The sequence below is a fragment of the Elephas maximus genome, chromosome 9, assembly GCF_024166365.1.
Source record: "Elephas maximus indicus isolate mEleMax1 chromosome 9, mEleMax1 primary haplotype, whole genome shotgun sequence".
Lineage (NCBI taxonomy): Eukaryota > Metazoa > Chordata > Mammalia > Proboscidea > Elephantidae > Elephas > Elephas maximus.
The window spans coordinates 110,233,831-110,249,411 of NC_064827.1; the positions used below are offsets into that span (position 1 = coordinate 110,233,831).

General features: G+C 41.6%; 1 protein-coding gene across 5 annotated transcripts in view; it reads left to right on the forward strand.

The window, feature by feature from the left end:
- Window positions 1–5,089: 5,089 nt before the first annotated feature.
- Window positions 5,090–15,581, forward strand: part of ZNF484 (zinc finger protein 484) — a 93,547-nt gene continuing 83,055 nt past the window's right edge. For 3 of the 5 annotated variants that reach the window (XM_049897183.1, XM_049897184.1, XM_049897182.1), the window contains exon 1: window positions 5,092–5,534. The gene's annotated coding sequence lies outside the window, so the exon portion shown is untranslated. Of the gene's footprint in view, window positions 5,535–15,581 lie in introns of all 5 variants that reach the window. The other 2 variants (XM_049897181.1, XM_049897185.1) reach the window with 2 other exon arrangements.

A 15,581-nucleotide genomic window follows, 5' to 3' on the forward strand; every position in this document is an offset into this window, starting at 1 on the left:
TTTGACAACGAATACAATGCCATTCCTCTTCAATTTATCATTCCCAACATAGTAGACCATAAGATTGTCAGATTAAAAATGGCCATACCAGTCCATTTTAGCTCACTAATGCCTAGGATATCGATGTTTATGCATTCCATTTCACTTTTGATGATTTCCTGTTTTCCTAGATTCATACTTCATACTTTCTACATTCTGATTATTAGTGGGCATTTGCAGCTGTTTCTTCTCATTTTGAGTTGTGCCACCTCAGCAAATGAAGGTCCTGAAAGCTTGACTCCATCCATGTCATTAAGGTCGACTCTACTTTGAGGAAGCAGCTCTTCCCCAGTCGTATTTTGAGCATTTCCAAGCTAAGGGGCTCATCTTCCAGCACTATATCAGACAATGTTCCGCTGCTATTCATAAGGTTTTCACTGGGTGATTCTTTTCAGAAGTAGACCCCCGGGTCCTTCTTTCTAGTCTGTCTTAATCTGGAAGCTCAGCTGAAACCTGTCTACCGTGGGTGACCCTGCTGTATCTGAATACCAGTGGCATAGCTTCCAGCATGACAGCAACATCCAAGCCCCCACCGTACGATAAACTGACAGACGCATGGGGGCAGGTAATCATAGGTGGATGGATTTACATCTGGGTTATCAATTCTGTTGCACTGGTCAGTGTGTCTGTTGTACCAGTACCAGGCTGTTTTGACTACCACAGGTGTCTAGTAGGTGCTGAGGTCAGTTAGTGGGAGGCTTCCAACTTTGCTCTTCTTTAGTAATGCTTTACCTATCCTGGGCTTCATTCCTTTCCATATAAAGTTAGTGATTAGTTTTCCCATCTCATTAAGGAATACAGTTGGTGTTTGGATCAGAATCGCATTGTATTTGTAGATTGTTTAAGTAGAATTGACATTTTCACAAATTCGAGTCTACCTATCCATGAACATGGGATGTTTTTCCATTTATGTAGGTCTGTTTTGGTTTCTTGCGGTAGTGGTTTGTAGATTTCTTTGTATAGGCCTTTTAGGTCCCTAGTTAGATTTATTTCTAATTTTTTTTTTTTTTTTAGGGGCTATTATAAATCATGGAGCCCTTTTGGTACAATGGTTGAAAGCTTAGGTGCTAACCAGAAGCTCAGCAGTTCCAATCTACAAGTTGCTCCTTGGAAACTCCATGGGGAAATTCTACTGTCTTATAGGGCCACTATGTTTTGGAATTGATTCAATGGCAATGGATTTGTTTTGTTTTGTTTTTTTGTTTATTATAAATGGTATTGCTTTCTTGATTTCCTTTTTGTAGTTCTCTCTAACAGTATATAGGAATCTGATTTTTGTATGTTTATCCTATATCCTGCTCCTCTGCTGAATCTTTCTATTAGTTCAGGTAATTTTCTTGTGGAGTCTTTAGGGTTCTGTACGTATAGTATCTCATCATTTTTGAATAGGGATAGTTTTACTTCTTCCTTATCAATTTGGATGCCCTTTATTTTTCTTGCCTTACTGCTTTAGCTAGAACTTCAAGCACAATGTTAAATAGGAGTGGTGATAAAGGGCATCCTTGTCTTGTTCCCATCTTCAGGGGGAATGATTTCAGCCTCTCTCTGTTGCGAATGATGTTGGCTGTTGGTTCCCCTTATTATGTTGAGGTGTTTACCTCCAATTCCTATTTTATTAAGTTTTTATGTGGGATGGCTGTTAGATATTATTGAATACCTTTTCAATGTGATGATCTTGTGATTCTTTTGTTTTATTTATGTGGTGGATTACATTGATTTTCTGATGATGAACCCTGCTTGCATAAAAAAAAAAAAAAAAAAAAAAACCTGGTATGAATTCCTCTTGGTCATGGTATATCGTTTTTTTTTTTTAATTTGATGCTGAATTCTATTAGCTAGAATTTTGTTGAGAATTTTTGTGTGTATGTTCATCAGAGATATTGGTCTGTAATTTTTTTTGTGTGTGTGTGATGTCTTTGCCTGGTTGTGGTATCAGGGTTATGCTGCTTTATAAAATTAATTTGGAAGTATCACTTCCTTTTCTATGTTCTTAAATAGCTTGAGTAGTAGTGGTGTAAGCTCTTCTCTGAATGCTGGTAGAATTCTCCAGAAACCATCCAGGCCAAGGCTTTTTTGTTGTTGAGAGTTTTTTAGTTAACTTTTCAATTTCTTGCTATGGGTCTGTTCAGATTTTCTATCTCAGTTGTGTTAGTTTAGGTAGGTAGTGTGTTTCTAGAAATTTTTCCATTTTCTTTAGGTTTTTTTAATTTGTTGGAGTACAGTTTTTCATACTACTCCATTATGATCCTTTTTATGCCTGTTGGATCTGTTGTAATGCCCCCATTTCACTTCTTATTTGGGTTATTCGCATCCTTTCCTGTTTTTCTTTTGCCATTTTGGCCAGTGGTTTGTTGATTTTGTTGATCCTTTCAAAGAACCTACTTATGGTTTTGTTGATTCTTTCTATTGTTTTTCTATTCTCTATTTCCTTTATTTTCGGTCTCATTTTATTATTTCCTTTTTTCTGGTGGCTGTGGGTTTCTTTTGCTGTTCTCTGTTTGAGTTGTAAATCTAATGTTTTGATTTTATCCCTTTCTTCTTTTTTTGGTGTGTGTGCATCTTTTGCTATAAATTGACCTCTGAGCACTGCCTTTGCTGTGTCCCAAAGGTTTTGGTAAGATGTGTTTTCATTCTAGTTTGATTCTATTAGCACAGCATGTTTATGAAGATACCTCTAGCGGGGAGGGCATGGATGGCAAACATTGAAGGCACACATTATATATGTATAGACAGTCCCTGACTTATAGTGGGGTTCCATTCTAATGACTCTGTTATAAGTCAGTTCCTTATTTCACATTAACAGCCAATGCTTCTTATGGTACAAAAAATTGGATAAGATCATGCTATAGGCCTGGTCGGAAACCCTGGTGGTGTAGTGGTTAAGTGCTACAGCTGCCAACCAAGAGGTCAGCAGTTTGAATCCTCCAGGTGCTCCTTGGAAACTCTATGGGGCAGTTCTACTCTGTCCTATAGGGTCGCTATGAGTCAGACTCGACTCGAAGGCAATGGGTTTGGTTTTTTTTTGGTATAGGCCTGGTCTACGGTGAAGTCAGTGTCAGTGCCCTAATAATGAAGTCAGAGTTGTAACGGCTGTCAGGCACATGTGCAGTTCAATCGTCATATGTCTTTAAGAGTTGAATATTGCCCAGCTCTCTATCTGTTATGACTCCTGACACTCACTTCATTGTAGACCAGGCCAGAGCCTACTAACAGCAATATTTTGAACAGTAAATCATAACATTGAACAACTGCAAGTGAACATCTGGAAATGATATCAGCAAACTACATGCTGCAACACTAGTATATATTACTAACAATAAGATGGACAAACAAATCATAAAATAAAAAAAATGTATTAAGTGCAGTTCGTTGTAACTTAAAGACCTCCTGAGTCAGGGACTTCCTGTATAATATGCACACACACACGAGAAACACATATATATGGGAGAGAAAGTAAATGGGGCAAACTTTTTTTAAAAAACATGTAAAGCTAATGTATATTGCCAAAAGTCAGAACAGTAGTTGCATCTGGAGAAGCAGGAGATAGTGGCAATCAACAAAAGACCAAATTTTAAGGACATTTCTCTGGACATTCTCTTCTTGAGCTTCTGAAGCCTACAGGGAGGTAAAAATACTTGGTGTGCCAAAAAATAGACTCCTACTGTCTATTAGTTGTTTCAAGTGTTCTGGTAATTTCATGTCACAAAACAGTTGTTATTGAGGAAATTTTAGATGATTTAAAAGTAAATCACGGGAGGCAAATAAAGTATTAGGATAATGAAGGCCTTGTTTTTGTAAATGGATAACAAATCTTCCCTGCAGAAGAATTACAAATAATTTATGCAGATATTGTCCCCCCAAAAAAGGTGAAGCATAATGCCTCACACCTTAAGTGAGGGTTGTTCATAGGGAATTACTTCCAGAGAGTATAATAAAGGAGAGGAAATAACTTTACAATGGAGAAACCTCACAAACATTACTTCAAGCCAGATGATAAAAGTCGATATCAACAGTGATAAGTCATGTTGATAGAATTTACTCTTGATGTGATGAGAACGGCCTTTACCTCTGTGGTGTTCCTTCCCCAAACCCATAACCCCCATCTTATGAGACAAACATCAAACTAACACAAATTGAGGGGCATTCTATAAAAACACCCGACCAGTACTCCTGGAAACTACAAAGGTCATCAAAAACATACCTAAGAACACATGACAACTCAGTGACCTCAGTAGGGCTGGTGTCACCCAGTGTGGTCACCATCCTTAAGTGGGGCTGGCCAGCAAACGCCACCTGGTGGGCTGAGCGCTTGGCCCCGCCCTGCCCCACCTTCCTGCATTTCCTCCCCTGTCCCATTGGCCAAGGCAGAGACCTTCCTCTCCGCCCAATAGCAGGCACTCCGCCCACACCATGACTCGGGTGTGTGTAACGAATTACTGTTCCTTACAAATGGGTGACACTCACCTTTGTGATGCCACTGCCGTGGTAGCCCCTTCCCTTGCGGCGCCTGCCTGCTGCTGCAGCCCTGGATCCTGGGGTCATTTTGGTGTAGCCCCTTCCCTTGCGGCGCCTGCCTGCTGCTGCAGCCCTGGATCCTGGGGTCATTTTGGTGTCACCCCTCTGACAGCGTCAGGGGGTGCGGTTGGCACCCCGCTAGTGACAACTAAATGAAATATGGTATCTGGATGGGATCCACAGTCAGAAAAAAGACATTTTAAAAAATGGATACAAAAACCTCACCTAATGATCAGGGTTTGAAGAGAATTTCTGCTCAGTGATTCTTGTTTCTAGCCACACTGCACTCAACACAGCCCGCAACGTTGACCCTCAGATTTCCTCACTGACCTATCCTGGATCACCAGAAGCTAGGGGTCCTTTTGCTGTTGAGTTCACCTTTGTGTTGCCAGCGTCTGTCCAGAACCTGGACCTGGGCGGCACTCGCAAACATTTTTTTGATTTAAAGAAATATAAGGAATGAAACCTCCTCGGTTCCCCAACACTCCGCATTTTGCACAGTGGCAGTCGTCCGTTCACATCCCAGCCCTGGCTCGCCGCAGTCCTCGCGGCTCACACTTTAACCCGGAACGCAGAAGCCTCGGGGAAGTAAGGGCTTCGGTCACACGAGCGCAGGGAGGGCCTGTGGGCAACCTAGAGTGACGGCGCTCTGGTTCCATCCTGCTGTAGTCCGAGGGGAGGTACTTCTGCCTGTCTGTTTTCCGTCTAAAGACTCGCCTCTGCACGGTACGTACAGAACTTCAACTAGGCGGCCGGGGAGCTGGAGTAACTGCAAGGCGCCGCCATGTTGGCGCCAACCTAAACCACTGAAGCAGTGGGAGCAGAGCGAGGTGTGGATTATTCAATCTCCGGCTCAGCAAATCACTGCTGAGCATGCGCACACCGAGGCGGGCCGTGCGGACTCCCAGAGGGCCTGAGGGACGTTGAGAAAGAGGAAGCCGGTCCTGTTTTAGTTCCAGTGACTGTACACACCGCCAGAGGTAAATGCCACTGTCCTGAGAGGGTGTGGGGGAGGGGCAGGTGAGTGCAGGGATGGGCTGAGGGAAGAAGAGTTTTTGGTGTCCGCTCTGAGGAAGCCGGCTCAGTCACGGGGGAGGGTCAGTGGGTCGAATAATGGGAAGTGGGTGTGACCTTTCGTGGTGGATCTCTGGGCTGAGTGATGGGCGGACGAGGGTCCGTGGCGCGGGAGGGGAAACGGGGGCCTGGGAAATGAGCGGTCTGAGGGATGAGTCATGCTGTTCTGTGTTGATTTTCTCTGCTGTATGCTTTTTTTTTTTTTAATGCTTACCGGTCTGTTTACATTCCTGTTTCTGATTTATTATCATAGTATATTTTGCTGGGGATTTAAAAAACATATTGCCATAGCATTGCATATAATTTTCCATTTACCTTATTTTGATCTCTTCCATATCCAGATTAGTAGTTCCTTTGACATCCCTAAGCAGGAAACCGTGGTGGCATAGTGGTTAAGTGCTCCGGCTGCTAATCAAAAAAGTCAGCAGTTCAAATCCACCAGGCGCTCCTTGGAAACTCTATGGGGCAGTTCTACTCTGTCCCATAGGGTCGCTTTGAGTTGGAATTGACTCGATGGCAACGGGTTTTTTGTTTTGTTTTGTTTTGACATTCCTAATAAAATATTTATATGTCTTTCTTTTTTTCTCTTATCAGGCATTCCAAGAGTTCATGTATTTTATTGGCTATTTTGAAGCAGCAGCTTGGTTTTCTTTATACTCCCTGGTGGTTGTGTGCTGCGGTGGAGTCCCTCTGACTCATGGCGACCCATAGGGTTTTCTTGGCTGTAATTTTTATGGAAGCAGACCACCAGGCCTTTTTTTCTGGGTGTCGCTGGGTGGGTTCCAACACCAGCCTTTTCATCTGATGTAATTTGTTGTTCTTTCCCTTGTTAAGTTTTATACTGTATACATTGAGGGGTGTAAAATTTCCTCTAAATACAGTTTTATCTAGGAAATGTGTAATTTCATTTTGATGTTCCACTGAATTACTTAGGAGAGTTTCTTTATTTCCAAATTCTAAAAATAGCTTTTAATTGTTTATTGTTTATTTTATTGTATTGCCAAAAAATGTAGCCTGTCAAAGTCTCAGCTTTTAAAAATCTGTGCTCTTCTTTAAAGGCAAGTTACGCAATAAACTTTGTAAACTTTGTAAATGTTCCATGGATATCTTCTCTTTGTATGGTGCAAAGATATCTTTATATATATTAACTTTTTGCTTGTTTCTGTTTTTCAAATTTTCTTTACTTTTCCTGCTTTTGGTCTACTTCATTCATCGTATTGCCTAGTGGTTTATTTTATAGCCGTATTTGTCTCTTTGTTTTAGATGACGTGCTTCACGAATGGGTATTGGACTTTGTCAGATGCCTTTTCTGCCTCTCTTGAGATGATCATGTGATTCTTTTCTGTTGTTTTATTTAATTGGTGGAGCTCTGGTGGCATAGTGGTTATGAACTCAGCTGCTAACTAAAAGGTCAGCAGTTCAAATCCATCAGCTGCTCCTTGGAAACCCTATAGGGCAGTTCTACTCTGTCCTATAGGGTCTCTGTGAGTCAGAATCGACTTGACAGCACCTAACAACAAACTTGTAAATAATAGATGCCTTTTGTTTTTTCAAATCCAACCTATGGTTTCTGTTCATAGGAGATGTTTTCTCCTTCAGGTTAGTGTAGTAATGATCTGATTTTATGCCTTCCCTCTTAATTTATATTCATATTTATTTTAACTTTATTATTTTCTTCTCTTCCCTTTTGTACTTTTCATTGGTTCAGTAAGATTTCTATTCATTCTGTTTCCGTTCTGCACCCTATATAACCTCTGTTTTTCCTGAGATAATTAGGAATGTTTTAGGATATTAATAATAACATGGAATATTATTAACTTTCTCCCTTAGTGATCTCCTTATCATACCATCATCATTCTTTTTATAATTATATTTCTTGTAAGAATTATTGCTGAACACTACTTTCCTATTTGAGATTTCTCATTCATTTTGTTCTGATTCATTTTGCATTTATTTGGAATACTTCTTTGTGTATTTTCCTCAGATAAAGATAGAGATACTCTGCAAGTGTTTTCATTTCTGCAAATGTCTTTCTCTGGCTCTTACAGAGGAATGACTTTTAGATGCGATTTCTAATATCATTTAGGTTTCATTACTACGGGAGCTCCGGTGCCACAGTCGTTAAGCATTTGGCTGATAACCAAAGGGTCGGCAGTGAATCCACCAGCCGCTCCTTGGAAACCCTATGGGGCAGTTCTACTCTGTCCTTTAGATAGGGTCGTTATGAGTTGAAATTGGTGATGATTTGAGGGGTCTGTGAAGTCAGATAGGGAACCCTGGTGGCACAGTGGTTAAGTGCTTGGGTGCTAACTAAAAAGCTGGCAGTTCGAACCGAGCAGCTGCTCTGTGGGAGAAAGATGTGATAGTCTGCTTTCTTAAAGATTACAACTCTGGAAACCCTATGGGACAGTTCTGTGTCATGCGTCGGAAATCGACTTGATGGCAGCAGGGTTTTTTTTTTTTTGTGAAGTCAGATAATGCTGTTATGTGGGACGCAGTGATTACATTCTGTGTGGATTACTGATTTTGTAATAAAACCAAGACCAGTCCATTGCAGCCTATTTGGTTCTGACTCATAGTGACCCTCTAGGACAGCGTAGAACTGCCGCATCGAGTTTCCAAGGCTGTAATCTTTATGGAAGCATACTGCCACATCTTTCTCCCATGGAGCAACTGGTGAGTTTGACCCAGCAACCTTTCAGTTATCAGCCCAGTATGTAACCACTGTACCACCAGGGCAATTTAGCTAATATTTAATGAAAGTTTATGTGCCATGCATGAGCAGGGTGCTTTTCAAGTACAGGTAGTCCTCAACATATGACGGGGTTCTGCTCTGACAACTGTGATATAAGTTGGTTCGGATATAGGTTGAATACCTCGGTTTTTTTCTTTAGTTTTCATTATTACTGCCTTTTATTATCAGTATCTTTATAAATCTGATCTTTATTTGTCTTCTGGGGTTGGAAACTACAGATGTATTTACAGATATATTTTAATACATTCAGACATAAAAAAATACACACATCCATAAAAAAGGGATGATGCTGGTATTTTGTGAGTTGTGTTAATAACTCCACTTGTGGAGGGTTCTAGATTATCCCTGGAAATGGGTATAGCGTTTCTAGTGAGAAGATTAGGGAGAGTTGTCTGTATGGTCCTTTTATGCACTGCAATGTTGTATGTAGTATACATTATTAATGATAAGATGTACGGGGAAAAAAAAAGGTGGTCATAAGTATGGTTTGTCCTAACTTGAATATGTCATAAATTGGGAACTTCTGTATTATGAGACAGGTGTGTTTATCCCAAAAGTGTAAAGACAAGAAAATGTACTCTGAAGTGAATTCTCCTAGCTAGAAGGTGAAAGAGCTGGAATTCACATGTATGTTGATTTTGTCCCACATATTGTCTCTGGACGCTCACCCAGCTTCAGGCTCCTGGGAAAATTGGAGTTCTAAGATACAGAGGTGAGGCCCAGTATAAACATGCCAGCTAAGGAGAACTTGTCCCAAAGGCCCCACGTTCCAGCTTGGTAGGAGTGTGATAGCCCCTGTAAGGGGAAGGAAGGAGCCCCAGACACCAAAGTGAGCAACACTTGCCTGATGTCACAATATGCTGAGCCTGTTCCCTCTAGTGGGAGAGATTTTTAAAACTTTTTATTAGGAAAATCTTCAAACTTACACGAAAGTAGAGAGAATAGTATAGTGAATACTGTATACCCTCATCACCCAGTCTCAACAGTTAACATTTTGTTATTCCTTTCCACGTGCTTTGTTTTGGCTGAGTATTTTAAAACAAATCCCAGAAACCATGTCATTTCACCCATAAAGACTTCAGCATGCATGTCCAACTGTTATGGACTATTTTTTTTGGCATTATGTCAGTAACCCCGTAATATCATGTGATACTTTAATCCATAGTCAAATTTCCCTGATTATCTAGAAATGACTTCTTAAGCATTTTACTATGAAAATTTTTCAAGTATATACAAAAGTAGAAAGAGTAGTATAATTGCAATGCAATTAATTACTTTTGTGTGCATAGAGAGGAGGAACCCACCACCACCAAGGAAGGAGAGACCAGCAGGAAGACCCGGCAGCAGGAGGCAGTGTGGTGGGCTTCCTGGCCCACTGAGAGAGAAAGCTGAGTGCCTTTGGGCAGCGACTGAGGGCCAGGCAGAGGCGTGCCTGCGAGCATGGCTGGGGAGAGGTTATCCTGATGGAAGAACTGTATCCTGTGTGTTCTTGAGCCTGAATTGTAACTGTTACTTCCCCAGTAAACCCCATAATTGTGAGTATGGTCTGTGAGTTCTGTGTGGCCACTGCAATGAATTTTCAAACCCAGTAGAGGGTGCTGCGGGAGGGATGGTTGATGTCAGAGAATTAGTAAAGATGGCAGAGAGAGGAGGCATGTCTGACCTCTGCCTCATGGGAATCAGCCTTGGACTGTTGATCTTGATTCTCCTTCCCCCTTGTGAAGTAAGAGGAGGTCAGACATGTTACGGAACCCTAGAAGGTGGGTCCTTGTCCCGTGCAATCAGACTTGCCAATTATCTGGACACCAGTCTTTGAGAAAGAGAAAGTAACTTCATTGTAATGCATAGAGCAAGGAGCCAGGAGGAAGTTCCTCAGGCTGGCTCACCAAGTTATGGGGATGCAGGGCTTACATGTGATTTGGGCAGCAAGATGGCAGCCGCATGGGCATCCTGAGGAGGGAAAATTCTAGAAGGTAGCCAGGAAACAGGAGGCGATGTGGCTCTTGTGGGACTCTCGCTACGGAATAGGGTCCGCGTGATGATTTTTCCTTCTGATTCATCCCACCTGTTGCTCTGTCTTCTTTTGAAGTCAGTTAGCAGTCACAGTTGGCCCTTCTGAGCATGAACTCTAGCTTGGGCTAGTTTAAGGGCTAATGGAAGTTTGCTGGGATTCCTAGGGTCAGGTTACAGATGCAGCCTTTAAGGTGTGTTTGTAGTAATGAACCCCCATATATGTGATAACCAACTTCCACAATTATCAACTCTTGCCCAGACATGCTGTCTGTGGCCTCCCTTCTACCACAGTTTTCCCCTTCTGCTGGATCATTTTAAAAGCATTGTGTCATTTCATTCATAAATATTTTAATATGTAAATCTAAAAGATAATACTTTTATAAAAATAGCCATACTACTATACTTACATACAAAAAAAAATTACAATATGTTTTTAATATCATTTTATGTGCTTTGGACTGGTAGGCAGATTTATAGACTTGGTTAGATTCAGTTCCTTTTTTTTTTTTTTGCAAGACTGTTTGCCAGGTAGTATTGTATCCTTTCATCAGGAGTTTTATAATGTCTGTGTGTTGTAACATAAGGAATTGTCATGAGGGATAAGAATGAGGATCAGGACAAATCTGGTTTCTGTGAAGTGGAGGTCAGACATATCTCCACTTTGCAACTTCTTCACCATTTCTGACACTAGCCGTTCCTCCCCCACGTCACTCTCTACTTCTCCGCAGGATTCAATAATTTTTTGCAATGGCCACACGGAACTCACAGACCATACTCTCAGTTATGTGGTTTATTAGGGAAATAACAGGATACAACTTGGGATCAGGGTCAAGAAGCACACAGGCAAGGTCTGGAGGGCTCCCCTGAAGTAGAGAGCACATCCCTCCCTTCTTCACTGCAGGCCAGCTTCCTACCAGGACAGCTCTCTCAGCTGCTCTCTGCCATCAGACCTCTCTCTACCCTGTCGGCCTTTCTGCTGTTAATGGTCTGGCTCAGAGCCAGTGTGGCAGTCCCCTCAGCTGTGCGGGCCCCCTGTCAGCTGTGCAGCCCCCTGTCAGCTGTACAGGGCCCCTCTCTCAGCTATGCAGGCCCCGTCTTAGCTGTGCAGCGCCCCCCCTCAGCTGTGCAGCCCCCCGCCTCAGCTGTGCAGGCCCCCTGTCTCAGCTATGTAGGCCCCTCTCAGCTGTGCAGGCCCCTCTCGCAGCTGTGCAGGCCCCCTGTCTCAGCTGTACAGGCCCCCTGTCTCAGCTGTGCAGGCCCCCTGTCTCAGCTGTGCAGGCCCCCTGTCTCAGCTGTGCAGGCCCCCTGTCTCAGCTGTGCAGGCCCCCTCTCAGCTGTGCAGGCCCCCTCTCAGCTGTGCAGGCCCCCTCTCTCAGCTGTGCAGGCCCCCTCTCAGCTGTACAGGCCTCCTATCAGCTGTGCAGGCCCCCTCTCATCTGTGCAGGCCCCCTCTCAGTTGTGCAGACCCCCTCTCTCAGCTGTGCAGCTTCCCCCCACCCCTCCCCCCCACCCCCACCTTAGCTATGCAGGCCCCCTTAGCTGCTGGCTCTACTGCAAGGCCCCTTTCAAGCCTCTCACTGCTAGCTCTGCTTCCTGGCCCCTTCTGGGCCTCTTGTTGTCTTCAGTGTTACTGCCCTTGACCAGTATTACAGCTCTTTTAGTAGGTTCCTCTGGTAGTAACCGTAGGTCTAAATTTCTCTGCTCCAGGCTCTTGTTTGTCTTGTGGTTTCCTCTTCCTCTTCTAAACCCTCTATGGGGTTGGAGGCCTATGTAAGGAAATGGCTTGTCAATTACAAGGCGTGGCCCTCCCAGCAGGACAATGAGTCAACCAACCTCTATGGACCAAAGGTTGTTCAATCCTATTGGGTGGTTTTACATACCACCTTGCCAATTAGTAAACTGACCAATATCTGCAAGATGAGTGAAGTAGACCAATCACAGGGCAGACTCTGGCCCAACCAATCATTTCTGGCAGAATTACAAACTCAGGGCCAGAAAGGCCATGTGTAAGAGAAACCCATTGCACTGCAGTCTGGTTGTCTCTCTTTTTGTGATGTGAGCAGCTATCGATGATCATTCCTAGATCCATTATTTCATTAGGGGTGCAAAATGAACATTCCGTTTCTACCATTCCTTCATTTATTAGCAGGAATATTTATATAAAGAGAAACTCTTTCATCATATGTTTGGTTATCCTAAAGTACTGCTACATTAGAAAGGTAGCAGAAATGCTTGACTCTTCCCTCTTTTTTTTTTTAAACCAGTTCCAAAAATATTGATGTGGTTTGCTAGAATCTTCTAAAGTTCCTAGAAATGTTGTCTATTTTGATCTGGGTGGCAGATGCACAAGTGTGTACATACTGAAAAATGCATCAAGTCGTATACCTAATATCTATGTACTTTATGTAACTTACAGTCCTTAGGTGATGCAACAGTTAAAATGCTTAACTGATAACCAGAAGGTTGGAAGTTCAAGTCCACCTAGAGGCACCTCAGAAGAAGGCCTAGCAATCTACTTCTGAAAAATCAGCCATTGAAACCCCTATGGAACGTGATACAACTCTGGCACACACGGGGTCACCGTGAGACAGAGGTGACTCAGTGACAATTTTTTTATACCATAATAAAAAAAAAATAATGAAGAAGTAAACAAGAAGTTTTGCTTGTATTAGAAAACTGTATTTCACAGGAATACTTCCAGTATAAAAATTCAAAGTAAAAATAAATTTTAAAAATTAGTCATGAAAAAATACTGGGGTGGGCAAATAAATCTAGGGTAAAGGGGACACAGTGACCAATGTGTGAGCCTTGATCTGAGCAAAACATCAAGAAAAAAGGTGTTTCTGGGATAATTGGGGATATTTGAGTATGACTGAATATTATGAACTGAATATTAGAGTTTTATTATAGAATTACTATTTTGTGAGGCATGATAATGGTCTTTTAGGAGATTTATGCTGATGTATTTAGGCATGAAGTGTCACAATGTCTGCCATTTTTCAAATGGTTCAACAACAACAAAAAAGTATATGAATTTATATGTGACTCTGTGTGACTAGGAGCCCTGGTGGTGCGGTGGTTAAGCGTTTGGCTGCTAACCAAAAGGTCAGCAGTTCGAATCTGCCAGTTGCTCATTGGAAACCCTGTGGGGCAGTTTTGCTCTGTTCTTTAAGGTCTCTGTGAGTCGAAACTGACTCGATGGTACCCAGCAACAACAGCAGCAGCAACATGTGTGACTAAAGCAGCCCTGGTGACTCAGTGGTTCAGCACCTGGCTGCTAACCGCAAGGTCGGTGGTTCAAACCCACCAGCCCACGTGAGAAAGATATGGCAGCCTGCTTCTGTAAAGATGACAGCCTTGGGAACCTGACGGAGCAGTCCTACTCTGTCACATGGGGTGGCCATGAGTTAGAATTGACAGTACCCAACAACAACGTGTGTATGTATAGAGAGATAAATACGGCAAATGCTAAGTTTGAAACTAGGTAGGTGGTATATGTGTTTCTTGTACTAATCATGCAACTTTTCTGTTAGAAAACTGACATAAAAAAATTGGTCTCAGTCAGTAAGTGACTTGGTTTAAGTCTTAAGGTTTGTTATTAACTAGAACTAGATTCACTTACTGCATTGTAGCTAAGACAGAGTTTCCATTAAAATTCCCTTGTGGGAACAGTAAACGAGACAATAGTGAAAAACCTGCAAAGCTCCTTCTTTTTGGTCTTCCCTGTGGATGTTCTCACTACCTGGGATGGCTGATCACAGCAGCTCAGTAAAATCATTAATAGGACAATATATTCTAAAAAAATTTTGTTTACTAGCAAATAAGAATATAAAAATATAAATTACCTAGAATTTTTTCATCATTCAAATATAATATCTGTTAACATGTGAGGATATTTCCTTCTATGTATGTGCGTGAATGCGTTCATGTATGTGTGCATGTGTATGTATACACCCATAGAAACATATAGTTTAATGAAAACAGAATTATCCTGTTGGGTACATCTTTATTTTTACCTGAAATTTTAATATAAATATTTCTCTATAATATTTTAATGCTACATAACATTATCTTTGGATGTCTATGGATTACTTAAGCAATCCACATTATTATATATTAAGATGTTTCTAGCCTAGCTTTGATATTAGCCATGCTGTGATAAAACCCCTACGTTTAAATCCTCATGTAATCCGGGATGATTTTTTAAAAATAATTTATTTTTGGGAGAGCAGTTAGGAGTATATAGCTAGGTGTATGTCAATTTTTGTATGAGAAACTGACTTGATTTGTAAACTTTCACCTAAAGCACAATAAAAATTAGAAAAACAAAAAGGAACGAAGTATTGATACATGCTACAATACAATGGCAGACATCGTGACACTTCATGCCTAAATACATCAGCATAAATCGTCCTAAGTGAAGGTAAGCAGACATACATGGTCATATATTGTATGACACCATTTATATGAAATATCCAGGATAGGTAAATCCATAGAGACAGAAAGCCAATTGGCGGTTACCTGAAGCTGGGAGTACAGAATGGAGAGTGACTGCTTAATGGGTGTGGGCTCTCCTTCGGTGGTAAAGAAAATGTTTTATAACTAGATAGTGGGGATGGGTGCAGAGCATTGTGAGTGTGCTAAAGGCCACTAAATTTTACACTTTTATGTTATGTGAATTTTACCTTGATTAAAAAAAGTCTTACGATAAAAATAACATGGTATTAATATGCTAGATGTAAGATCATTATCTTTGCCAGATATTTTCCTGTATCAATTTTATTCTTCAAAATATAATGGAGAAACCAAAGATTCAAAGAAGAAACTGCAGGACTAATAGCCCACCCAAACCACGGCCTCATCTGCCTTGAGACTGGAAGAACTCGATGGTGTCTGGCTATCACTACTGACCATTCTGATCAGGGCCACAAGAGATGATCCCTGAGAGAACATGAGAAAACAGAACAGAACTCAAATTCTTAAAAAGTCCAGACTTACTGGAGTAGTTGAGACTGGGGACTCCCTGAGACTATTGCCCTGAGATACTCTTCAAACATTCAATCTAAACTATCCCCTGAAGTCGCCTTTTAGCAAAATAACAGATTGTTATACAAAATAAAGGATATTACCTGTGAGTAGGGTGCCCCATTAAAAAACATTTGAGACTAAAAGGTAAACAATTACT